Raw genomic sequence first — 26,212 nt, forward strand, 5'->3', positions numbered from 1 at the left:
TCAGTAAAGGCTTAAAGAGGGTTTTAGTTGAAGGACTTCGAAATGCAGAGAGGGAAGTTCTGGACTGAGGCAATAGTGTGATCAAAGGGTGTGAGAGAATACGAACTCTTCAGGGAATAATATGCAGCCCAAAGAGGCTGGGGCCAGGTCCTGGGATCTGAGGTCAGACAACAAGTGCTTTCTCAGAGTCCTTGAGGCCCATCCAGAGACTCTGCCCCTTCCTTGGATTGTAGAGAAGTAAGTGAAGAAATGGACGGTACATGCATTTAAGAGGTAGGTGAGGAAGAAGAATCATGAAAGAAGAGCAATAAGAAACATTTGGAAGGGTAGAAAGAGAATCTGAGAGAGTAATAACACTATTGAAGTGAATTAAGAACCAAAAGAATGTGTAAAAAAAAGAATCCAGAGCCCTTAAAAATGTGTAAAAAAGAGGTGGAAAACACTGCCAAGGAGCTACACCACCACCAACAACCGGGAGCTTTTGGCCTTATGACATGGTAGATCACTGGCTACTCACGAGGGTAGCTCCTGTGGAGTGGGGCAGGCAGACACCAGAGTGCAGGTCAGGGTATGTGCACGAAAGAGAGAGAGAGAGACAGGCAGAGAAAGACGTTAGAGAGGAGAAGAGCGGGGAAGACAGGGTCCGACTTCTTTTAATGGGGCATGTGTACATAGGGGTCTTCACTTGGGGATGCTTGCTAGGGAAGGGAGCAGGATCCTGAAGAAACAGAAAAGTCTTACAAGATGGAAATAGAAAAACAACATAAAGTGTGATAAGTGCAGGATTCTTGGTGTGGGGGGAAAGTAGGGCTTTATAAAAGAGAATAAACCGAGCTTTCTTACAAAGCTGAGAGAAGAAGGAGAGAAAAATGGAGTTGAAAAACAGTTTCAGGTGGCAGGAGTGGAATCTAAGGTGTGTCACTAAAACATTATATGAGGCTATCTATTTCAAGAGAGGTGAGTAGAGGTGGGGATGGAGTTTAAGAAGTGAGCTGTGGAAGCAGAACAGTCACTATAGAGAGGGGGAGAGGGCTCTGTTGACTCCTTTTGAAAGTGAGGGCTGATGAGCCACACTAAGGAACAGTGGGGGTTCTACTGTGAGCTGGAATCAAAGTCTGGCTGTAGTATGCTGTGTACCTTCCAGAATCAAAAAGCTTGCTTTGGGGCTTCTGTGCTTGTTTCATAAAGCCCTTTGAGAAAAATCACCTGACTATATAAGCACAGTGCCTGCCCCTCCCCCCACTCCCCCCAAATAATAAGTAGATGACTCTATGTAGACAGACAAAACACCAAGAATGGTGCTAACCCCCTCAGTATGCCCTAATATAATAACACATTAATTCTTAATTTAAAATGGAAAGAAACATGGGCATATAAAGATTATAGTGTCAGATCCCACAGGTTCAAAATATTTCAGGGAACTAACCAACTTTCTTCCTGAAACAAATTCAAAATACTGAGGAGATTCTAAAGAACCAAAAATCAATAAAGAAAGTTTCCATTGATCACTATAAAGGTAAAAAAAAAAAATGACCAAGACAAGATCTTCAACTTCTCCTAAACAAACGGAACAAATGGTAAGAGAAGGAACATCTGTACATATCTGGAAAACAACAATATAGCAAGCAAAATTACCTATTTGTGTATGTCAGATAAAGAATGCCAGGCAAGCTTAAGTAGGATTTTAACAGAATTACAAACTTAGTGCGCGAAGGATACACAATAAAAAAAAAAAAAAAAAAAAAAAATGGGCATTGAAACAACATATCTTCATTTTAGAAAACAGTATCACGACCCATCTTACTCATAAAATCCATTTATATTGGCCAGCATGTGAGCAAAATTGCAAATTAAAAGAGACAAGAGATTGGCTAAAGGGTTGTAAACAATGGGAATTGGTAACTGACAAGGAATTTAGCTGTGGGCAAGGTGCTAGGCCTACTTTTATTAAACACGGTTCCTAAATGTTCTCCAGGATGAATAGAATCCCATGTTAGCACAGGTTGCAGATGACTGACTTGATAGGTGGTGGTGATTAAGGACATGGAAAGATGCAGAATAGAAATATGGACAGTAACCAGAAACTCAGCTGATTAATATTTTGAAATTGAAAAAATAAGAATAAATCTGAATGTAAGTAGGACCCATGGAAAACACTATTTACATTGTCTGCAGTTTGGCAAGAGGAGCCTGTGCTGATTTGACCCAGCAAACTGACGCCACTTTGTCACGGATCATGTTGTATAGGAAAGGAAGATACCAAGTCTGTGGGGACAGAAGACTGCAAACACTGATTTCATCTGGGGCACCTGATAACTGTATACGTTTGAAAATTAGAGAGTTCCTTGAAGAGCAATAATAATGATTAAGGCAATGGAAGAACTGATTTATGAGAACAGATTAAAGGAGCTAAATATGAACAGCCTGGTTAAGTGACAACTAGAGGGGTCCATAATAGGAGTCTCCAAGGAAAGAGAATAATTATTTAGCCTGGTACAAGGGGGTATAATTGGGGTAATGAGATGAAATTGAGAATGGGAAAATTTAAGTTGAATTTCGAGAAAAACTCCCTGATAGTATAATTTATTAGCTCATGGAATAAATTCCCCATGGAAATGCTATAGCTAGGGAAACTTAAATAATAGAACTGGACAAAATACCAATAAATAATATAGATAATAATCCACTACTTGATAGAAGGTGGTTACATGCTATGCTTTCCTTGTTTATAATATCTTCTCATATTTTTCTTTAATAGTCTATTTATATATAGTGATTGTTATCCAAAGAAGTATTTAGGCAATTAGTTGAATCTAAAATAAAATAGGTCCTTTAGGTAAGGGAAGTTAAAATCACTTTAGATTTCATATACTCTGCAGCGGTAAGCTGAAGTAATTTTTTACTACTTTGTTTCAGCAGAGCTGGTCTTGAGGCAAGCTGGACAAATGTATTAATATTTCTAAAAAACAAAACAAAACAAAACAATCCTCCATCCACCATCCCACACAGAGTCTATTCTGATACTCTGTGCCATGAAGCTCATATTTTCATAGACAGGTTTAATATAAACAATTTATTGCCATAATAGAAATCAAAAAACTTTATTCCGGCTTTTCTAAATGTAGCTCTATGGTCAATTACTTCACATCAATACCAAGATCAAATAGGCATAATACTAACAAGCAGTTTGCTTAATAATAGTCACCACACTAATTAACCCATCCAGAACATTCTTAATCAGACGCTATTTGTAATGTACAGTTAAGAGAAGCCTGGCAATAAACTGTTCTATGCTAAAAAAGAAAAAAATACCTTACTGATGGGGTGAAACTTGCTTTTCTATAGAAATGGACAGAATGTTTGCGCTGTCCTGGCGCTAACTCAATGTAGTGACTATGCAAATAGGCACATGTCTGAACACTTCCTTTCTCTTCCCCAGCTCCAGCCCTGGTGGAGGTGCTAATGAGAAGAGAAAAGATCCTGAGGTAAGGAGAGAAAGAGAGAAAAGAGTCAGAAAAAAACAGTGAGCTGCCTTTTAGAGCATATGCCAGGTTTGCCATATAATAATCCTCCCAATTTTTCTTAAAGAAATGCTTTTGCCCACCTTACTCATAGAACGTCTTTCCCTGATTCTGCATCTCTCCAAAGCTCTATTAGAACCTGTTTTTTACTTTTAGAAATACTGCAATCATTTCCTATCTGTTATTAGCCATGGGACCCCATCCCCAACTTTGTCCCAACCAACAGACTATCTGATAAACAGAAGTAAAGCCTCTCTATTGCCACCTCTCCTTTCAAACACTCTTCCTTCCTCTCCACCTCTGTCCCCTAACATGGTTCCAGAAGCACCGCCACAAAACCCCAGTACTATGGTGGGCAATGTTTAAAGGTACTGCTGGAAGTACTCTCCAGACCTAAATTTGATTGCTTCCCTCCACCACCCACATCCAAACACACAAACTCAGAGCTGGACCTGTGGGAATGGCCAAATGCCTTATTCAGATCAGTCAGGAAAAGACTAGATTTGAGGGGAGCTTTAAATGATGTTAAGACTGATGGCAAGCCCAGGAAATGCTCTAGGCATCTTAGCTTATTTCTGCTAAAATTGAGAAGCTAGAGCATGTTTAGTTGACTCACAGATGTAGTCAGGAGGAAGGCAATAAGAGAAGATACAGCAAGTCAAGTCAACTTAGGACATTAACATTGATTCACGTGTTGTTGAAGAGAATGTCATGGCTGCTTATAAATGTCTTTTTGAGAGATTTCAATAAAAAGTACTGAGTATAGTAAGTCCCACCTATAGAATCTCATAAATACCCACAGTAAGAGTCCACAAGACAGAGATTATCAATAGTCTTGCTTCTCAAAATAGATTTGCAAGACAGCACATGAAAAAAGGATGCAAATTAGTGGATATTTAAAGAGAAAGAGAGAGAGCATAATTGATCAATATGAGCCAGTGAAAAGAGAGGAGAGCATTAGCAACTGGAGTAAGGAAACTGGCCTGCTTGTGGGGCAGGCAAGGAGAGGGATAGCTGATGAAGCTCAACCTCATTCCATATAGCTCAGGTTTGAGGGAGGGAGAGCAGTATGGCCACTACATTGTAACCTTTAGGCCAAAGGTTCACACGGTATGTTTTGTGCAACACTACTTCCATGGGAAGATGTAGGCATTGCACTAGACAAAGTTTTGTGAGAAAACAAGCTTGGGAAATTCTGAGTTAAACAAAGTTCAACATTTCTTCACTACGCAACTTCCCAAAGCACATGCTAGTGTGTACAATAAATATGTTCACTCATTCATTCTCTTGTTCATTCAATAAATATTTATTTAGCACCCATTATGTGATAGCGACATTGTACTTATTGTTTTCCAAACTTAACACTTAATGGAACAAGGAATCCCAATCACCCCCCACCCCGAAGAGGCACTTTACGAATTAAAATTCAACAAAGGATATTCTGGGAAACACTACTTGAGACCCCAGGAGGTGCACAGTCTGAGTCTGAAAAGCACGGGAGCCAGATGCGTGGTGGCATATTGTATACAGTAGGGATGGCAGAAGGAGCGGGAAAATGCATTCCCACTCCAAATGATGTAACCCAAACCAAAGGCCATATGCCAAGGCCACACATTGGTAGATAAAAGGACGTTTGAAAGAAATCAGGAGAACCAGTGAAAAAAGTGACAGAAGATACGGTTCAAGGCTAATATGGATGACCCCCCCCCAAAAATCTTCGATTTTATCACAGTAATTTCTGTGGATTCCAGGATAGAAACCATAGTGAGAGCTGAAGAGAAGGAAAATAGAAATCAAAGATAAGTAACTTTTCCAAAAGCAACTGGGAAGACACATCCAGGCAGTTGAATGATCTAAGTTCTGGGGTGATTTATAACAAAAACTATTCACTGTTTCCAAACAATGTGTTGGAAATTAATTACAAAATTAACATTTTTAGAATTTAGCCACATAAGCAAATATCAAAGATAATTAAAAAATCATGCTAGCCCACATGTGTCTAATACATCACTTATATGGTAAGCAGATTTATATAAAGCTATAAAGTATAAAAGTAAAAATCTTGATCTAGTGTGCTCGTGTACACATACACCCCCTATACCACTTGCCACACTATCTTCACTAAATGAAGGAATCACAAGCAAGGAAATCCATCATAATTAAAACTAGATGTTTGGAGACCACAACATTAAACAGAAAGACAGACTTAAGCTTGTGGTTGGTTGTAGATGGCTGCTCTTCTTTACTAGAGATGGCTAAGGGCTGATATTCATAAAATAGATGGCACATGTCTACGAAGGCTGTTTCAATAAGACACTCCTGGCAGACCATTATTTGAACAAACTTGAATCACTGATGAGTCAATCACAATCCACATGCACATAGCCCAAATACTTTGAGGGAACAGCCATCCAACACCACCGTGGCTGGTTAGGCCATGTCATTTAGACGTTTGACGTTTGACGTTTGGTGCCTGAACCAAATTTCATCTCCCATGGTGCAAACTTTCAAAGCCAACATGAAATATTGACAGCAGTCTGTGAGAGGATACTGGGTAAGAGTGTCTTGCTTGGACTACAAAGAATTTGTTTTGTGATGAGATAGGAGAACAGGATCCATAGACACTAGCTGCAGTTAAAATTTACAAGCAAACCCTACTTAGTAGTCTGAGAAATGCATGCCGAAACTGAAAGCAAATTTGTGGTTATCAGGCTGGCCTCATTAGCCATGTTTGGTCCCAGAGATGACACATTTAGTGAAGACAGCATCTTCTCTTGAAGGCTGCCAAAAGAGAAACTTCAGCCTCCTCTCCTCTCTTCAGGGTCCATCATTTTCTCATGTCTGTCCTTTAAATAGTTGGGATATACGGCTGTCATAAGGAAAGGATGGTTCTGTTCCCATGAGCCTATTCCTCTTTCTATTTACTTCCCACCAGCATTTCTAAGGACCATTTTTGAAAATCTAACACTTTCCATATACCTTATTTATACCACTTGCTTATATGGCCTCTTCTGGCAACACAATTTTTGTAATTAGTATTATTTAACTTAAACAATTATGCCTCAACTTCTCATTCTGTCTTAATTTCAAAGTGTTTTAGATTGTATACATTGCTAATTTAACTGCCTACTAGTATGAGCAGTTTGTCTTACACAATTTTTTAAAATCCCTTTATGATACACTCCTCCCACAGAGAAAATTTAAGGTCCTTATAAATGTAGGAGAATAAGAAAAGCTACTTTGCATGTTGCCAGAACAAATGTTTATCAAACCTAGACTCATCCTTTTGAACATATGTATGCTTACTTCTCCTGATCCCTACTCCTCCCAAAAAAGAGCTAAGAGCAACAACAAAACCCTCTAGTTTACACAAGGTTTACTATAGTAATTCAACACAATTCGCAAAGTTGTAGGTTAAACTGCAAACAAGGCATCTTTATTTTCCTACCTCCCCTTAGAGCACGCTCCACCACTGCTGGTTAATTCCCTAGACCTTTATACTACTTTCTAACAGCCCAGGTCCCCACCCCACACCGCACCACCACGTGTCTCCTTGCAGCGTATCCTGGAGCTAAGTCCCACTTTGGATCTAGCCTTGAATCATGCCCTGCTCTCCACTGTTGGTCTTGTTGGAAACTAATCTTAAATTCCTACAGTGTATGAATCTCCTTCCATGCTCAACAAATTACAGCTTTCAAAAGGGTAATACCTTAATTCAAGGGAAATAATCACAAATGGGATAATTTCAGGTACCACAGTAAGCCTATGAGAAAGATACTTTTGGGAGGACAGGCGGAGAGAAATCTCTGTGAAGCACCTTAGGTAACTCCACTCAAGCAACGGGCATGAGGAAGAAGGGAGAATCCTGGCTGTTTTGGTACACAGGATTGCACTGGTACTTCCTGTATTTGTGAATTTACTCAAATCACTTAATTTCTTTGAACCTCAGTTTCCTACTATAAAACAGGATAATATCTGTTTTTGAAAATTTCTTGAGAGGATTAAAAGAGAGAATATGTGTCGGTAATGATGTGCAGAGTTGCTGAGTAAATCTAAGTATACTTCCCATTTCCTTGCTCCTTCATGTAACATCCACACTTATGGAGTTATTCCTAAGGCCATCTTGGGTACCACCACATTTCCTAGTGAGTGAATGAGTCACAGGTTGAGTAAGTCAACAAATATTCATTCAACAAATATTTAAGCTCCTTCTATGAGCAAGAGGTTATGTCCGTATTTACAAAGCTTTTAGTGAATATGTAGTGATATTTCATACTTACTTATTTTGGTCTCTTAGCCCCCTAAATTGTAAATTATCCATATCATCTTTAAACTAAATTGTGTTTATTGATGCCATTACTAAAATGATCTAACTTTTTAATGCAAACTTAACAATTTGCTTATTATTTCTTTCCTTAATAACTCAGAAGTGAAGTTTTAAAAGCTTCTATCCATTCACCTCACTTAATTATAGCATACAAAAATGAAAAAGTTCCCAGATGCAGATCTAAAGGGCAGTAGTCCTCTCTTATCTGCTGGGGATACGTTCCAAGACCCCCAGTGGATGCCTGAAACCATGGATACCACCAAACACTATATATACACTATATTTTTTCCTATACATATATATTTGAGGTACAACAGCAAAACTAGCACAAATTTCTTTTCCCTTCTTCACAATTTCACAGATAGAAGATTGGTTCTTACTGTAGATCTTAGCAACCTCAGCACATGATTTTTTTTCTTTCCTTATTAAACTGAGAACTTTTACCTTTTCACTTAAAGGAGGCACTTTACAGCTTCTCTTTGGCATATCCACATTGCCAGCGTCACTACTCTTGTGCTTTGGGGCCATTATTAAATAAAATAAGGGTTACTTGTAATGGGTGGGTAGTGTATACAGCGTGGATGTGCTGGAAAAAGGGATGATTCATGTCCTGGGTGGGATAGCATAGAACGTCTCGAGATCATCATGCTACTCAGAATGGTGCACAATTTAAAACTTATGAATTGTTTATTTCTGGAATTTTCTGTTTAATATTTTCAAACTGCGGTTGACCACTGGTAACTAAAACCTTGGAAAGCGAACCGCAGGTAAGGGGGGACTACTGCAATCCTTCTCAAGCAAGAGGAGGTAGCTGTTTCACATACGCAGAGATGCAGCAAGTTGCTTTGTATAGATTTATGTTGTTAGCATGTAAATGTTCTCACTACTCTGGGAATCCCATATCTTCTGTAGCATCAGTAAAGCACTGAAGGAAACTATAAACATAATCTCTAATCATGTGTTCTAGTCCATGATTTTTTTTTTTTTTTTTGGAAGCCATTATTTGCAGATTGAAAGCGGGATGGGAAAAGGCGCTGGTATTGAAGAAAGGATCACTTTCTTCTTTCCAAAGAAAAATAAGAATTCCCCTAGGTCAGTGTTTCCAATCGCAGAGTCTCCTTTAGAGCATGATATCATTTAACTGGTGGTATGGACTGAACTGTGTTCCCTAAAAATGCATATATTGAAGTCCTAACCCCTAATGTGACTAGGTCTGGAGACAAGGTCTTCAGGAGGTACTACATCTATATTGACAGACAGTGACAACAAGAAAATACTGTAAAAAAAGAGAGAGCTGACTGTCAAAACTGATAAGACAATTTGGGAGGATAAAAAGGAGAAAATTTTTGTGAATTTTATTGTGAAGCAAAAATGTTACTTTTTTACTAAAAATAATAAAAAAAATAGACAATTGAGTTTGAGTAAAGAAATTTTTCTTAAAAATTTGTTTGGTTGTGAAAATATTCACTTAATCTCTGTAAATCCTGGGGTTTTCTCATCCGTTCAATGAGAATGAGATTAGCCCTAGATTTCTCATAGAAGTATAAAGATCAAACACGTCATCAAATCTACTGCTTATCCTACAGATATTTCTAAGAGGCAAAACAGCATAGTGGGTCAAGCAGGGATCTAGGCACATTGTCTGGTTTCAAATTCAGGGCTCTTCCATTTATTAGCTGACCCGGGGAAAGAGCCTTTTCTCCAAGTATCGGTTACTTCACCTGTAAAATGGCGATAGTCATAATGCTGCCTTGCAGAATTATGTATCCCATGTTGCTTGGCACACAGTAAGAGCTCAGTAAATACTATTACTTTTTGTTATGATAATAACGGTGAAGACCTTCATCACCATGTTGTCATTGTTACTAAAGAGATTCTCAACATTCTAAAAACTCTAGTCTCTGACTCCACCGGCCCTTTCATCGTTAAGCCTATTTTATAAACCAGACTCATGCCTTTTTTTTTTCTTTTTTGCTGAGGAAGATTAGCCCTGAGCTAACATCTGTTGCCAATCTTCTTCTTTTTGCTTGAGGAAGATTGGCCCTGAGCTAACATCTGTGCCAGTCTTCCTCTATTTTGTATGTGGGTCACCGCCACAGCATGGCTGAGAAGTGGTGTAGGTCCACGACCGGGATCCAAATCCGTGAACCTGGGCCGCCGAAGTAGAGCACACTGAACTTAACCACTACACCTCGGGGCTGGCCCCTCATGCCTTTTTAAAGATGATTTTTTCTTGTTAACTCTTACAAGTTATACTTTAGCCATCCATCTAAGATAGGCATTTTAATATGTTGCCTTATTTTCATTTGTATACTAATCAAAGATTTGTACTCATACTTAGAGGCACATTAATTACAAAAAGGCCCAATGTTATAAATCAAACAAACATATTCCTCCTTTTCTATTATTTGTTTCCTATGGTACTTTTTTTCTACCTTTCACTTTTCCTTATCTTTCCTTTTATTCCTTCATTTTTCTAACTGAGAGTTTCCATCTTTTCCCTTCTTAAAGCTGCATAAACCAGGAAAGTGAAACCAGGAAATTTAAAACATCAGTTTCCAGGTCTCTGAAGCATGAACAGATGGGCATCAAAAATCTAGTCCTTTTTTTTCTTTTTCATTTGCCTACCCACAACCTGAATAAATCAAAATTACCAGCAAATCCAATTTCCAGCACAATCCTCTTTTTTTTTTCCACTCCCACATTAAATGCTATGGTACTAAGTATTGATTCACTTCAAGTTCTGATTATACTGCTGTCTAATTTTTAAGCCACAGAAACTGACTTTATTCCAAACTAATATTAAAAGGTAACAATTTTGTTCATTTTACATTTGAAATAAAACCTTTATGTACACAAAGTGAGTGTGCAAACACTTCCACTTACTTCAGGTTTTCTATACTTTCCAGTATTTCTAAGTTTGGAAAACGGGGAGTAAAAATACAGCAGATAGGTAAACTGTTAGGCTGTTACTAGAATATAACCAAGACTTGAAGGTAAAGAAATGACTTAAATACCCAGTGAAACTACTGAGTGAAAAAGTTTCAAAGGAAACAACATTTATTCATGACTCAACAAAATTGCAGTGCCTACTATGTGCCAGGCAAATAGCCAAGGGGCTTTCATGGAATACCCATGTGGCAGGTGCTCCCATCAGGGAAGAATTAGGTATAATGATTATGAGAACTCAGCCTTGGAGGGGGGCCAGCACCAGGGAAGTTTCTCTAGAGAAGGTGATCTTTCAGCTGAGACCTCAATGATGATTAGAAGTTAGCCACATATGGGAGTGAGAGGTGGGCTGTGCTAAGAGTAACGGCATGTGCAAAGGGCCTAGGGAGAAAACTCCAGAGGGTAAAAAAGCAAGATATGGCCAGACCATTGAATGGGTGTGGGTAGGAGTGAAGGTAGGGGAGGAGAGGGACAAAAATGAGGCCCAAGAAATAACCTGGGGGAAGCCTTTCTGCCCCAAATAATATAAGCAAAGCAGTTTGTAGCCATTTGAGAAGCTTATAGTCAGACTGGGTCTGAATACACATTCTGACTGCGGTATAAAGAACGGATTGGGGAAAATAAGGCAGAGAGAACACCAATTTTAAATCCTCCCTGCCTTTTGAATCTCCACTACAATAACGGTACGGTAATTTTTAAAAATGCATAGATTCTCAAGGACAAAGAGAAAAATTGAGAAAGGTGACAACAGAAAAGAAATGCCAACTAAATTTCAGAAGATGGAAAGCAGATGAATGAGTGAGCAGAGAGGAGGAGGCAGAATGAGTATATAAGTGCAGGTGATTTTGCTTCTGCATGTGGTGTTAGCCAAGAAGCAGCAGCTCATTTGCTCCAGAGAAACTCCAGAAGGCTCAGGAATTGGACACACCAGGTGCCTTTGGAGGTGCAGCCGCAGAGCAGAATTGAAAAGAGAACTGGTAGCAATTCTATATAAAGTGAACTCAAATCTTCTGATAACCCCCACAAGCCCATGCAGCCGGCAACTACCTCCCCTCTCCCCCCACCCCCCACCTCAACAGCAGAAGGGAGGTTTCCTCACTGGAGGGGCTGGACCACAGAGACCAGACCAAGGATAAAGGCAAGGGTGAGGGAAATTAAGGAAAGTATGACCATTTATTGGCGATGCCTCTCCAGTGCCCTTCTCCCATTTGGCTCCCAGACAGCTAGAGATTCTCCTTCAAGGAGACTATAGGAGACTTCTTCTGGAAACTAACTGGAGTGACCTAGCGACACTGACATGTAGGGATGCCACAACAAAACAACTGAATTCTTCTTTGCTCATCTTACGAGAAAGGTCACTAGTCAACAAGCCCTGTCTCTGAAATTCTAATCATCTTTCAGGGTCTCACTCTCAAATATGAATGGAGAGCCTGGGACCGTCAGACATGGAGGAAAACTTTTAACATAAAATAAATACATCAAAGCAAACAAGTAGAAAAAAGGAACTTGGAAGAAACTGAGACAACATGGAGAGTAGAAGAAAACTTTTTAAAAACATCCAATAATATCTACAATGATAAAATAAGATTTTGCATCCATGGTGGGTAAAATAGGATGTAATAAGAAAGGACATTGAAGGACAAGAAAGAGTGCTTACAAATAAAAATATCATAACTGAAAAAAATCAATAGAAGAGTTGGAAGATAAAGTTGAGAGAATCTTAAAGAAAGCAGAACAAAAACAAAACAAAGCAAGAAAATAGGAGAGGAGATAACAAAACTAGGTCAGTCTAAGGTTCAACATTGACTAATAGGAGTTGAAGAAAGTGAATACTGAGGAAACCATGAGGGAGAAAATCAAGGAAGAAACATAATAAAATTCTTTATACTGAAGGGAATGTGTGCCCAGCCTAAGAAGAGAACAAAACTTGAATCCAAGTGGAATCATTATGAAATTTCAGCACACTAGGGGTAAAAAAAGAAAATCTAACACCTTTTGAGAGAGCAAACAGAGGGAGCCATGTGCAAGGGATCATAAATAGACCAGAATCAGACTTCTCAATAGGAATTTCAAAAAGTAGAACACAATGGAACATTACTTATTAACACAACTTATGAGGGAAATGATCTTCAATGAGAGCTCAAAACTCAGTCAAGTGTCAATCAACTGTGAGGCAAGATAATCATTTTCAGACACACAAGGTCCTAAGAAATTTTAGCTCCCAAATACATTTCTTGAGGAGACATTGGTGGATGTACTCCACTAAAATGAGAAAGTAAACTAAAGAAGAGAAAGACATGGGATTCAGGAAATAGTTGACTCAAGGGCCCAGAAAGCAATCAGAATGAACAGGAGCAGAAGTGAGGCCTCCATGACAGAGGTGTCCAAGAAAAAAATGGAAATGATAGGTTTCCTGATGTGGTTGACCATATCAAAAAGAAGAATTAGTGATAATGACAAAGCTTGGGAACGGCTTTGTGATAGTGACACAGAAACCAAGCAAATAAAGCCAAAGCAATAATTAGCTCCAGGAAAAAGTGAAGAGTTGTTCAGGGAAGGAAATCTAACCATAGAATACAATGATGCTCAGCAGGGAACACTTTTTACATAGTAATAATGCTATAAACACAGAATATTTTATTTAATTAAAAGTTGAGATATACCCACATTGGAAGGACAGAGTGAGGGAAAGTGTAAGTGTGTGCGTGTGTGTGTGTATGTGTGCATGCTCATACTGTAAGAGAGCTAAGTAAATCATTTCTACTAGTAGGAAGTCAATAGATAATACCTCATATTTTTAAAAAATCAAGAAATAGAAGATAAGAAACAAAAGTTTTGTCAGTGGTAGCCTCTAGGTGGAGGAGTGGGGCTTAGGGGTGGGAAGGACTGGGGAAAGGAATTTTGCTTTGCATTACAGAACTTTTTTGTACTCTCTGACTTTTTAAAACTAAATATGTGTATTACCTGAGAATTCATGATTTTCATAATCTCTGGAAATTTCTTGCCAAAATCTCTTTCAATACTGCCTCTAATTTTTCCTTCTGGGACTCCTACTAGACATACGTTGGATTCTTACCTTTTTATTTCTTAAGATCTAGCTTCTAGGTTACTAATTCTCTCTTCACATATGTCTAATACTTAACACATCCACTGAGTTAATTTTAATGAATATATAACAACTCTACTTAGTCCTTTTAAAAATAGCATTAATTTTTTTATATTATCTCTTATTTGTCATGTTTTCAATTTATTTTTTATGCTATTAATTCTTTTAAAAACCTACTTTATCTTCTGTATCCAGAAGTTCTAGTATCTGAAGTTCTTAAGGGTCCAATCCTACAGTAAGCTGTTAGAGCCAGGTTCTAACTTGATAAACTGGAATAGATATTGGACAGGAAACATCAGAAGAGAAAAAGGTTTTGAGGAGAGGTAGGAATTATGATTAGTTCACATTTAGGTATTGATCAGTATGCCTGGGAAGAGTTACAAACTTACCAAAGTGAAGCAATGGAGAAAGGTTTGAACCCAAGTTTTATCCTTCCTTAAAAAAATCTCACCAGTTTTCCAAATTCTAAGATATTTACTTAAACTATTTGGCAATCAGCAGGTATTTATAGAGTGCTCACTCAAACTCAATTCTCTGCTGTTACAGGAAAAGAATTAGAAGAAAAATCAGACATTTTAACATATGGCTGAATTTCCCTCTTCTAAGTTTTTTAAAGAGATAATTTAGCTCTATTGAGAGTCTGTATATTGTTGGCACAGGCTATTTTAAAGTACTGCATATACTACCTAAACTGTCAATAATGCCCTAATTTTACACATTTAACATTTCAATAATGTATGCCAGGGCATAAGTGAGTTCTAAGGGTGTCAAAAGCCAGATTATTCTAGAACTGAATGCTTGGGAGTACAAACAGCAAATAGCCAGATGGCCCTGCAGTAAACTACTGAAGGCCATTTAAAACCAATCCGTGTGTAGTAGATGTATTCCAACAGAGAATTATAGACAACAAACCAATGAGATACCAATGTCTTACTACAATATTATCTTTGTTAAGCCAGAAATAACATTTCAATTTTATAGAACTGGAGTTAAAACAAATCTTATTCTTTACTTCCCTGTAGTAAATAAATGAGCACAATCAACTCTATTGCCTCTCAGGTTTCTGGCCCACAGTAGATGCTCAGTATGTACTTGAATGAATGAATGCTTTAGTACAAGGAAGTGGAAAAGGTTTTGCATACACTATTCTATGCTTTTCTGGGTCCTGATTATTTCTGTATACTGATATGTTGTTTGAGAGTTTGAGCATGTTTTATTTAGGTGGTTTGCATACATGAAGTAGAAAGAGGTAAGGTTGGTTGAAGGGTAATTATTTCTTGATGGAAGAATATAAAAAGTATAAACAGCTCAGCTATCACTTAAGCAAACTCAGCTCTTCATTCCAGATCTACAATGCAAATAGTACACAAAATAAGGTTTCATTAAAGAGTGACTGTCACATCAACAGGAAAGAGAAGGAAGACCTGCTACGCAGTATTATGAGATATTGAATTTGTTGTCACCAAGACCAACAAAATACTGCTTTGAAGGACTACACACTGTGACACAGAAATAGCTTTGCAATACAGAACACTCCTTTGATATAATTTTTTTTTCATTTTATTGTAATAAGGTTATACCTCTAGAAGAAATGAATATCAATTTACTGATGGCTTGGGTCACTATTTAAAAAGTAATACACTAATCAGAAAGCATCTGTGATAACTGATGATCCATTTTGAAAGGAAAAATAATCAGAAACTTTCTATCACATGATATGTCCACAACACAAAATAACTCTACAGCATGTGATGTGGAATGGGACTTTTCCTATCATCTTGGCATTTTAGCTGAGGTCCTAATGCTGAGGATTAATACCTACAAATGCTAAACAGAGGTGCTAGACACATCTCTGTAGGACTTGCGGAAAGTAGAAATATTGGCTTCGTGACTCTTATCTCATTATTGTCTAACAGCCTGAATAAGAGGAGGAAATTCACAGCTCCACGAGAACCTCTCATAGAGATTTGGGATGTCAGTCAGAAGGGGAGGGGAGGCTGGTATCTCTTTCCCCAAAATTGATGACTGCCAAGCTGCCGAAAATCAAAAGCCTGCCTCCCCCTGCTCCTAGAATGGAGCTCAGAAATGTTCTTGGGAGAACCTACTGCATACTCCCCTAAATACTGTGCACAGATCCTGATGATAGCCCTTCAAGGTTCTGAAAGTAGGAGGTTGACTGACGTTGTCCACAAGACAGGGCAAGGAGAAAGGGCAGCAATGGAAGCAGCCTCTATTTTTACAATTTGGAAGGGAAAAGATACTTGATTTTTCCCCCCTATGGTCCTAGTGGACAGTAGGAAGGGGAGTCATGCACCATATTGAAAGGACCATTGCCTTCATGGTAAGGGTCATACTCCTGGGGTAGGAGCTGAGAGAAGGAAGTGATTAGAGGTCAGCTAGAGAGAGTTTTACCCACGATGGAGAATACCTCTGGGTGTGAGGTCTCCACAGGACTGTCTCCAAAGAACATACCTATGTACCACACAAAAAAGCCGGCGTTAGGCTATTGCCTGACAGAAGGCATTTGACACTCAAGAGAGACCGACAAACAGCACCAGGTAAGTAATCAGACTTCCTCTCTTTTCCAGCAGTCTTTCCCCAGTCTAGACCCTGCTGCAGGAGCTTGAAGGGGAGGGTGGAAAGCATGAAAGGCAGTGTATATAACTGGTTTATTGAATAGGTTGAACTCGATGCATATAGTGAGGGAACAGCTTTATTTCTCCTTCTGCCACTGCCTCCAAAGACACTCTCAGATCTTTTTCCTTCCTGTTGGGGACAACTTTGGCAGATACTTCGGCTTTCTGGCTTGTGAGTATTTTCTTTGAGTACTATTAGTATTTCCTTTCTTCCTCTTTCCTATGGTATAATCTAGGAATAGGAAAGGCCTTTTAAAACATGACACTAATGGTAGAAATCACAAAAGTAAAGAATAGATTTGTGTAAAAATAAAATATTTTAATATATCAAAAGTTGCACAAATACAACTGAAAGGTAACATAAAAAAGTGGGGAATATTTGAAATATATACAACAGAATCAATTAACTCAGAGATCAATGGGGCTAGCTGTCAGGCAATCCCAGGTTCAGTGAGCTCTGCTACTATAGGACCCAGTAGCTGTGTGACTTCAGGCAATTCATTAAACATCTCTGGGCTTCAGTTTCCTCATCTATGAAGGAAGATTAATATCATTACCCACCTCAGCGGGTTGTGGGGAGAATTAAATAATCTAAGTTATGTAAAGCACTTAGCACAGTGTCCAGCAAAGTATATGTACTCAAATGAACATCAGTTTTTGTATCCTCATGACCATGGTTAAATCTCCAAATGGCTAGTTATAGGTAGTAAAAATCAATTTATAAGCATTCTTCCTCTTTTTTTGTCTGTATTGCCATAGTTTTCCACAATGAGCAAGTGTTACTTTGGTAGGGAAAATACACAAGCTATTTCAATTAAAAAAATAAGAATAAAGGCATTTGTGAGCCTCTGCCAATTTTACAAAGTAAGAAAGGCAGTTGTGTGTTTCTCACTTGGGCTGGAGTTGATCATCCTGTTTAGTGTGTTATATGTAATGTGCCTCAAAGTTCCTGAATAGGCAAAATGGTTCTCTTACAACATAGGCAAGAGCCATCTGGTCATTCATTGATAGCAATAAATATCCAAGGACGAATTGTTTCCACTGATCAGTATATGTACACACAGGCATGGGAAAGGCATAAAAGCTTTAGAAAACATTGACAGGAATGGAATCAAACATTGTGTATCACAGCTTTATGCCATGTTGTCACATTAGGTTTTACTTGTTTGTCATATCACTCATTTACTCAAACGAAAAATTACTCCTAGGACTCAGTTTCCTTTACTGGCATTGCTATTCATTCTGGGCACAATTCTATAAAAATGAGGCAAACGGAAAGATACTGATGTCATTGTCAGATGAAGCAAAACCACATGAGAGGCCCTAACTCTGGTGCTCATTTGGGTTAGATCGAAGTAAGAGGGAAGAAGTTCTGGGATGTATGTGTCACAGTGTTTGAAATGGCTGCCCTCCACAAACAAGCCTAATTTACAAGAGGAGAACATATAAGGTAGAAGAGGGTTTCAAATTTTAAACTACGTTACTAAGTACACATTTGCTTCTAAACTTTAAAGCTGTGCTGAATCGCATTTGGATAGAGTTATAGCATTGCTTTAAATACACACGCACACCCAGACAAACATACACCATGGAGGTAATCCAGTTACTCCTGCAGCACAGATGTGCACAAGAATGCTCTAAGTGATTAAGATAGGGCTTTAAAGTTAGTTAATTAGAAACATCTCTTTTTCTATGATCAACACTGATACTAGCTCTGAGTTCTGATTGGTGGAAATTTCAATTTCAATTTACATTTAAAATTTAAGATGCATGGATACCCTTTAGACCTGTTCTTGTGTTGAACTGTCTTAGAGTGAGGGCGTTCAGTATTCTAAACTTCTTTGATCAGGTCTGACAGTTTAAAAAATAGAATTCCAGGGGCTGGCCCGGTGGCGCAAGCAGTTAAGTGCGAGCGCTGCGCTGCGGAGGCCTGGAGTTCGCCGGTTCTGACCCCGGGTGTGCACCGACGCACGACTTGGCAAGCCATGCTGTGGCAGCATCCCATATAAGGTGGAGGAAGACGGGCATGGAAGTTAGCCCAGGGCCAGTCTTCCTCAGCAAAAAAAAAGAGGAGCATTGGCATATGTTAGCACAGGGCTGATCTTCCTCACACAAAAAAATAAATAAATAAAAATAAAATAAAAAAATAAAAAATAGAATGCTGCTCATCTGATATTATTAAACTGAGCTTCTCATAAAAAGCATTTATCCTTTCTTGGAAGGAAAGATAACAAAAGTCATAAGTGTAATATTTGAAAATCTTTCTTGATAGAAAGAAATCACTGTCATTTCAACAAAAATGACACCACTCTGCTCTGATTATTGGCATGACCCTTTCTAAAAAGGCCATATGACTGTTGAGAGGGTAAAATATATTAACTTTTAGGAAACTGTACAGCAGATTGCTTGGCACAAGTAGTTGCTTAGTAAAGTTTCAGTTGTGCAGAAATGAAGGTGATTGCTAGAGAAACTGAACCTAGAGAGTTACAATAAACATGTGCTTACTTTTAAGTTCAAATTTTATTTTCACAAGACAATAAATATTAAACTCTAGATCTACATGTTATACTGGGAAAACATTTCTGTCACTGGAGATTTTAAGGTGACAGGTGCACGCAGTCCCAAAGGTCAAATGAGGCTGCTTCCCATTGGCTTCACACTCCCTGACCCAAGCCACAGCCATAGAGAACACAAGGTCACTCCCAGTCTCCTGGGATCATCTTGACAGGACCATGCCTCCACAGATTAGCAGAACAATTCAATCTCCTGGATTACTCAACAATGTCTCAATTTAGGTCATTTTCTAACAAATATATGTTAGTTTTCTATTGGAAAACAATAAGAATGTACTTTTTGAAAGAGATATACTTGATCATTTCTGTTGGCTAGGATTAAGGAAGCTGCTGGTGTTAATAGCAAAGGTGCTTATGTGCAAAACTGTGGACCTTCCATCTTGTTTCATTTATATTTTGTTCACAACTCCAGAGAGGTTGATAACAATGCCAGTTAAACTTCCCTCTCACTGAAGTGTCACATATGTCCTAGAAACAGGGCTGGGAGGGGAGGTAGGGTGTGCATGTAAAAATTCTTCAGTAGGAGGGAATGTAGCAAGGTAACTTTAGAAGCAAATTGCCTTGGACTCAAATTTCAGGTTCATCAACTAATAGGGAAGTAACCCTGGGCCAACAAAATCACCTAGTTGAGTCTTTGGTTTTTCACTTATTAAATGGGAACAACCTCCTAGAGTTGTTTTAAGGATTAGCTGAAATGGTATATGTATAACTGATGCATAGCAGAGACTATGCATCAATAAATCCATTTCACACTGAGACCACGTGCTCTAGAAAGAAAACACACCTGCTTAGGCTAGACAAGCTACTTGCCAATGTTTTAGGTGTCATTATTAGAGAGCTTCCCAGAAAAGTTCCAGAATTGGTTGATGAGTTCAGATATTTTCTTATATTTATTTTTATATCCGCTCTAAATAGCTCCCATTGAATTCCTCACTTTGCACTGGTGGCTATCAATGGTATTAAAACGAGAAACTTCCCAGACACCTGAGTAGCCAGGATGGAAAACTATGATGACAACAACAACCCGCCATCCCTTGTCACCTGTTTCCTTCTTTCTGTATTTCTGACTGGTGCAGCTGCACAAGGCACTCAAAGAAAACCATGGAGATATAGGAAAAACCTGTTTGAAGAACATGTTTCAAGCTGAGTATTAAGTGCAGAGATTTGAGAACGGGCTATTAAAAAACATGGAAGCACAACTATGACATGCAACTATCTACTGGGGCCTTGGGGAGAAAAAGAGAAAAAAAAAAAGGAGGAGGATTGGCAACAGATGTTAACTCAGGGCTGGTCTTCCTCAGCAAAAAGAGGAGGATTGGCATGGATGTTAGCTCAGGGCTGATCTTCCTCACACACACACACAAAAAACATGGAAGCAAAGCTCGCAGGGTGGGGCGGGGCGGGGGAGGGGTAGAATGAACAGGAAAGAACCCCATACCTAGACACTAACATCAAAATTTTCATTTTTAAGAATGTTTTCCCCTCTTCCACTTCCTCCTAGTCAAAAAAACTAGTCACAGCTTGTACTCAAGTACTGAATAGTTTTCAAATAGGCAGGCAGATATTAAGTTCCTATTGTGTTATTGTCCATGTTACACTAAAGGCTATTTTGCCTTACCATACCTCATAGAAAGTAAAAGAAAACTATTGGAAACATTGTCTCTTTTGACACAATTTATGGTGATTCTTTTTAGTTTTCTTTAACCGCATAAGGTTGCGTAGGTGAACTACAAAAGCAACTAAATGTTATTTTGGGACAACATCATGATTTTATTGAAGAATGCCTTCTGTAAAAACATTAATACCTTCATTAGTTTTTCAAAACAAGTTAGGATTATAGGAATGAATTGTATTGAAAAAGTTGTCTAGAGTAGGCTTTGTACTGTGTTCACAGAAATAGACATTACCTTTCAATTGTATCCTTCATTTGCTCAATTGTAGAAAAGTTCTACAATTGGCAAAACTTGATGGAACAGTTCCTTGTAAGTTTAAATCATGGGTGAGAGTCTGAATAATTTTTAAGACATAGATCATGTGTCACACATCTCCAAGTCACCAATTATTAACCTGGGGACCCTAAATGGGCTTCAGAGAGTCCTTTATACCCCTGTAATTATATGGAAAATCGTGTGTCTGCGTGTGTGTGTGTGTGTGGTACTTATCTGCATTGTTCTAAAGAAAGAACCCATAAATTTCACCTGACTTCTAAAGGGATTTATGACACCCCCATAAGGTTGAGAAGAATTTATTCATTCCACAAATATATTTTATATGACTACTTATTGTTAGGCACTATGCTAAGCACAGGAGTGCATGGAAGATGTGGTGCTTGACCTCTGCATTTTAGTCTAGCAATTGATTTGAATATGGGAGATGGAGTAGAATCATTAATCTTACCACACTGCCAATTATCCTTCTCTCTTAATCCAACCTCACCCCATCTAATCTTCTTCCTCAGATTCACAATCTCCTTGGGACAAATTTTCCTTCACATAATCCATGTTGAATGCCATCACCATATCTTCACTGAAGTTTTTTTTTTTTTTTTTTTTTTTCTTTTTTTATTGCAGTAACATTGGTTTATAACATTGCAAAAATTTCAGGTGTACATCATTGTACTTCTATTTCTGCATGGACTACATCATGTTCACCACCAAAATACTAATTACAACCCATCACCACACACATGTACCGAATTATCCCTTTCACCCTCCACCCTCCCCCCTTCCCCTCTGGTAACCACCAATCCAATCTCTGTCCCTATGTGTTTGTTTATTGTTGTTATTATCTACTACTTAATGAAGGGAATCATACGGTATTTGGCCTTCTCCCTCTGACTTATTTCACCTTGCATTATACCCTCAATGTCCATCCATGTTGTCACAAATGGCTGGATTTCGTCGTTTCTTATGGCTGAGTAGTATTCCATTGTGTATATATACCACAGCTTCTTCATCCATTGGTCCCTTGATGGGCACTTAGGTTGCTTCCAAGTCTTGGCTATTGTGAATAAGGCTGCAATGAACACAGGGGTGCATGTACCTTTGCAAATTGGTGTTTTCAAGTTCTTTGGATAAATACCCAACAGTGGAATAGCTGGATCATATGGTAGTTCTATCGTTGATTTTTTGAGGAATCTCCATACTGTTTTCCATAGTGGCTGCACCAGTTTGCACTCCCACCAGCAGTGTATGAGAGTTCCCTTCTCTCCACATCCTCTCCAACACATGTTGTTTCCTGTCTTGTTAATTATAGCCATTCTGACAGGCGTGAGGTGATATCTCATTGTAGTTTTGATTTGCATTTCCCTGATAGTTAGTGATTTTGAACATCTTTTCATGTGTCTGTTGGCCATCCGTATATCTTCTTTGGAGAAATGTCTGTTCAGGTCTTTTGCCCATTTTTTAATTGGGTTGGTAGTTTTTTCGTTGTTGAGATGCATGAGTTCTTTATATATTTTGGAGATTAAGCCCTTATCAGATGTATGGTTTGCAAATATCTTCTCCCAATTGTTAGGTTGTCTTTTCGTTTTGTTGATGGTTTCCTTTGCTGTGCAGAAGCTTTTTAGTTTGATGTAGTCCCATTTGTTTATTTTTTCTATTGTTTCTCTTGCCCGGTCAGATGTGGTGTTAGAAAAGATGTTGCTAAGACCGATGTCGAAGAGCGTACTGCCCATGTTTTCTTCCAGAACTTTCACAGTTTCAGGTCTTACATTCAAGTCCTTAATCCATTTGGAGTTAATTTTTGTGTATGGTGTAAGGTAAGGATCTACTTTCATTTTTTTGCATATGGCTATCCAGTTTTCCCAACCCTCTCTACTCTTAGCCTGAAAAGTTCAGTTTAAGATCCATCTTCCTCAAGATGCTTTCTCTGAGACTCCTGAATGTTGATGACTACATATGCTCTGCTTTCATGTACCTTCGTTTTTCCTTCTGAACTAAAAAGTAAGCTCTAGAAAGTAGGAGGCACATCTTACAGACAATATTTTTGTTTGTGTTTTTGTCTAGGCTGGGTCTACCCTAAATGCTAGTTTGTTTCTTGCTAGAGAAGATGAATACACTTAAGGATAACTCTCTGTCCTAGATTAAAACAGAAGCAGAAGGAAGTCTTCTTAGAAGGAAATCTACAAGAAAAATATGTTAAGAAAGTAGAGAAAAATAAATGACAAGAGAAGATTCTACAAAAGAATATGTGCCAAGAGAGATGGGAAGAAAAGTGCGCAATTGGAAGTACATCAAAGGTGCTGGGCTCTCCATGGAGAGTGATTCCAGAGGCACCACAAAGCTCTAGGAGTATTCTCAGACCTTAGGAGGTAGGCACAATGCTGTTACTAATTGTAGTCAGAAGAGAATCCTCACGGAACTTGTTCATTCCTGTGAACAAAGCTGTAGCCAAGCTAAGTAAGAGGCACATTGTCTTCCTACAGCATGAATCTTAGTGGGAGATGGAGCCTGCCAAGACTCATAAAATGTACCCACTTCTGTTCATTCGAGTTGGAATGAATGCTACTGCCAGACAAAGCTCATAATGCTCTGGATCTTACTGTGGTTGCACGTCAGAAGTTTAAAAATACTGGGGAGTTTTAAAATATTAATGATGGGTAGGACCCATCCCCAGAGACTCTGACTCAATTGATCTGGGACATCCCCTGGGCACTGGTATTTGTTCACACCAGGTGATTCTAATGTGCCACCAAAACAGAAAACTGCCATAACTGCCATCCAGTAAGAAAATTCAAGGACGTGAGGAGGAGAGTGTAGTGGGGGGTTATGGATGGGTGGTGTTTCTCTCTTTTTCAAAGGGAAGGTCATAACCTTGGAAGGGAAAATAGGACATAACGAGCAAATAGGTGGCTATATGGACAGTGCTAAGAGTTGGTTTTATAAACTCCAACAAAGGAAAGAATACTTCGAAAAAGTGTTTTTCATGAAGCCAGAAAAGAACATCCCTAATTTGCCAATATCATCAAGAAGCCTCTAAGCTAAATTTTGGAAGGGAGAGAGGGAGAAAATCACTCAGACACAATTGTAAAACCTGAAACCATGGGGGATAAAACAAAGCAGCAAGTGGTAAAAATGCCCAGAAAGTTTCAGGGAAAAATTAAAGAGACACCCACTAGGATGAAAACTTTGAGCCTAAGGGGTCTGTATAACAATGCATAAAATTTGAACAATAGGTTGATTTAACTTGGAGTTTTTATGCAAGAAGGTATGCTCTTAGGGGTATGATTCACTTCTAAGACACTGCAAGGGAATGGCGGAGGGAAAGCAGGTAATGACCATGGGTGCAAGCTTGGAGTCCTATTAGGATTCTGGGTTCAAATCCCGACCTTATCACTTATTAGTGGTGTATCCTTGGGCAAGTTACTTAACTTCCCCAAGCCTCAGTTTCCTCCTAGGCAAAATGAAGAGAATAATATCTACATCACAGGAATTATTGTTAGCTTAGTACATTTAGTATCAAATGAACTCATAGATGTTACTAACCTAATAATGAATGTGGCACATAGTAACCACTTAATAAATACTAGCTTCTTAATATTAGTGCTATTGTTAAGAATAAACTCTGGCCAAAAGGAAAACTTTGTCCAAAGGAAAAAGACTTTGTCTCAAAGAAGAGAGCTATGTACATTACAAAGATCATAATATCTGTCTTGTAGATTACAAACACAAGGCGAGAAGCATTTTGGAGAAAAGAGAAAAAAGGGTGATGATAAATTTTGGATGTGCACTCCAGACTGCCCTGCCAGGTAAAGGATATGGTTTGGTAACAGAGACTACAAAACAGGCACAGAAGTAACATAAAGTAGCGGTGGGGGACTTCAACCATGAGGACACCATCTGGAAGTCTTGCTTGGCAAAAACACAACATTGAATAAATTCTTGACTTACTTTGCTAAGAGTTTAAGCTCTAAAAAGGCAGATGAAGCAAGTAGGGAAACTACTTTTCTGGACTTAAATCAGACAAACTGAGATGGAGGGATGAGTAGGGGATATGGAAATGATCAGGAACTTGAAAGAAAGTGGCCATTTAGCATTCTGAAACTCTTAGCAACAGGGGAAAAATATGGAGATAATAGAATTTGGTATATGCTTAGATTAGAGAAACATTTCAAAAACCTGAGACAATACATAGGTGTTATCCCATGGAACATACAGTGTGGAAAGTACAGAAAATATTTTGGATTATAAAATAATGGCTAATTCCAGAGAAATATAAATGAGGGAAGATGTCTCAAAGCAGAAGGACCTCAGGGTATGAGTGCAGTCATGTGGAAACAGAACAGAGCTGAGAAGTAAGTCTTCATTTACCCAGGATTCTTATACAGTCAAGGAGCCCACTTGTTTTTTGCTGCTTATTCTCTGTTCAAGAGAGTAGAATTAGGGTGAATGGGTATAGTGAAGAAATCTCATTTTGGATCTTTCTAAGGCAAAATATATGAACAATTTAGAGCCATTCCCTTGAATGCACTGACCACTAAGATACCTGCCAATGAAAGATTCTAGGATTATTTTTAAAATCTCTCACTAAGTTAGAACAGAGCCCCAGATGGAGTAATGCAAATCTAGCTTCCAGGCTTTAGATTAAACCCCCCTAGGCAAGGTTGGGGGTTCCATACACACACACACACACACACACACACACACACACACCACTGCACAGCCCTCTCCCACTTCATTATTATTTGTCTGCCTGCTGTGCCAGCCTATAGGGTCCAGGGATGATTCCACCATGCTCACTTTTGTACTACAGCACCTAGCACTAAGCCTGGCACTAAACAAGTTAACTATTCGTTTTCAATTGGAATTCAGACACTTGTTAGTGGCCTGTGTTTTAGGCCTCACTTTTTTTGTCAAGGTTGCAAGAGAATGAGAGGTGTCTGTCTCTGAATGCCATATTTGGCTTTAGATCCCATCTTTACTCTAGAAAATTCTATGTGAAAATGGAAAAATATCTCATTTGTTTAATTGAAGTTGCTGATGTTCCTCATTCCACCCTACTAAAACTACTACAGTATGTATGTTTCCGTTTTACGTGGAGTTCAATTAAAGTCAATGTTGTTCTGAAAATTCCTGTCTCCTTTAAATTACCTGACGCCT

General features: G+C 38.6%; 1 protein-coding gene across 10 annotated transcripts in view; it reads right to left on the bottom strand.

The window, feature by feature from the left end:
* QTMAN (queuosine-tRNA mannosyltransferase) overlaps window positions 1-26,212 on the bottom strand; it is a 410,331-nt gene that overhangs the window by 90,093 nt on the left and 294,026 nt on the right. The window lies entirely within an intron of this gene.

This window comes from Ceratotherium simum, chromosome 9 (assembly GCF_057802395.1).
Source record: "Ceratotherium simum simum isolate JZ-2026a chromosome 9, ASM5780239v1, whole genome shotgun sequence".
Classification (NCBI taxonomy): Eukaryota; Metazoa; Chordata; class Mammalia; order Perissodactyla; family Rhinocerotidae; genus Ceratotherium; species Ceratotherium simum.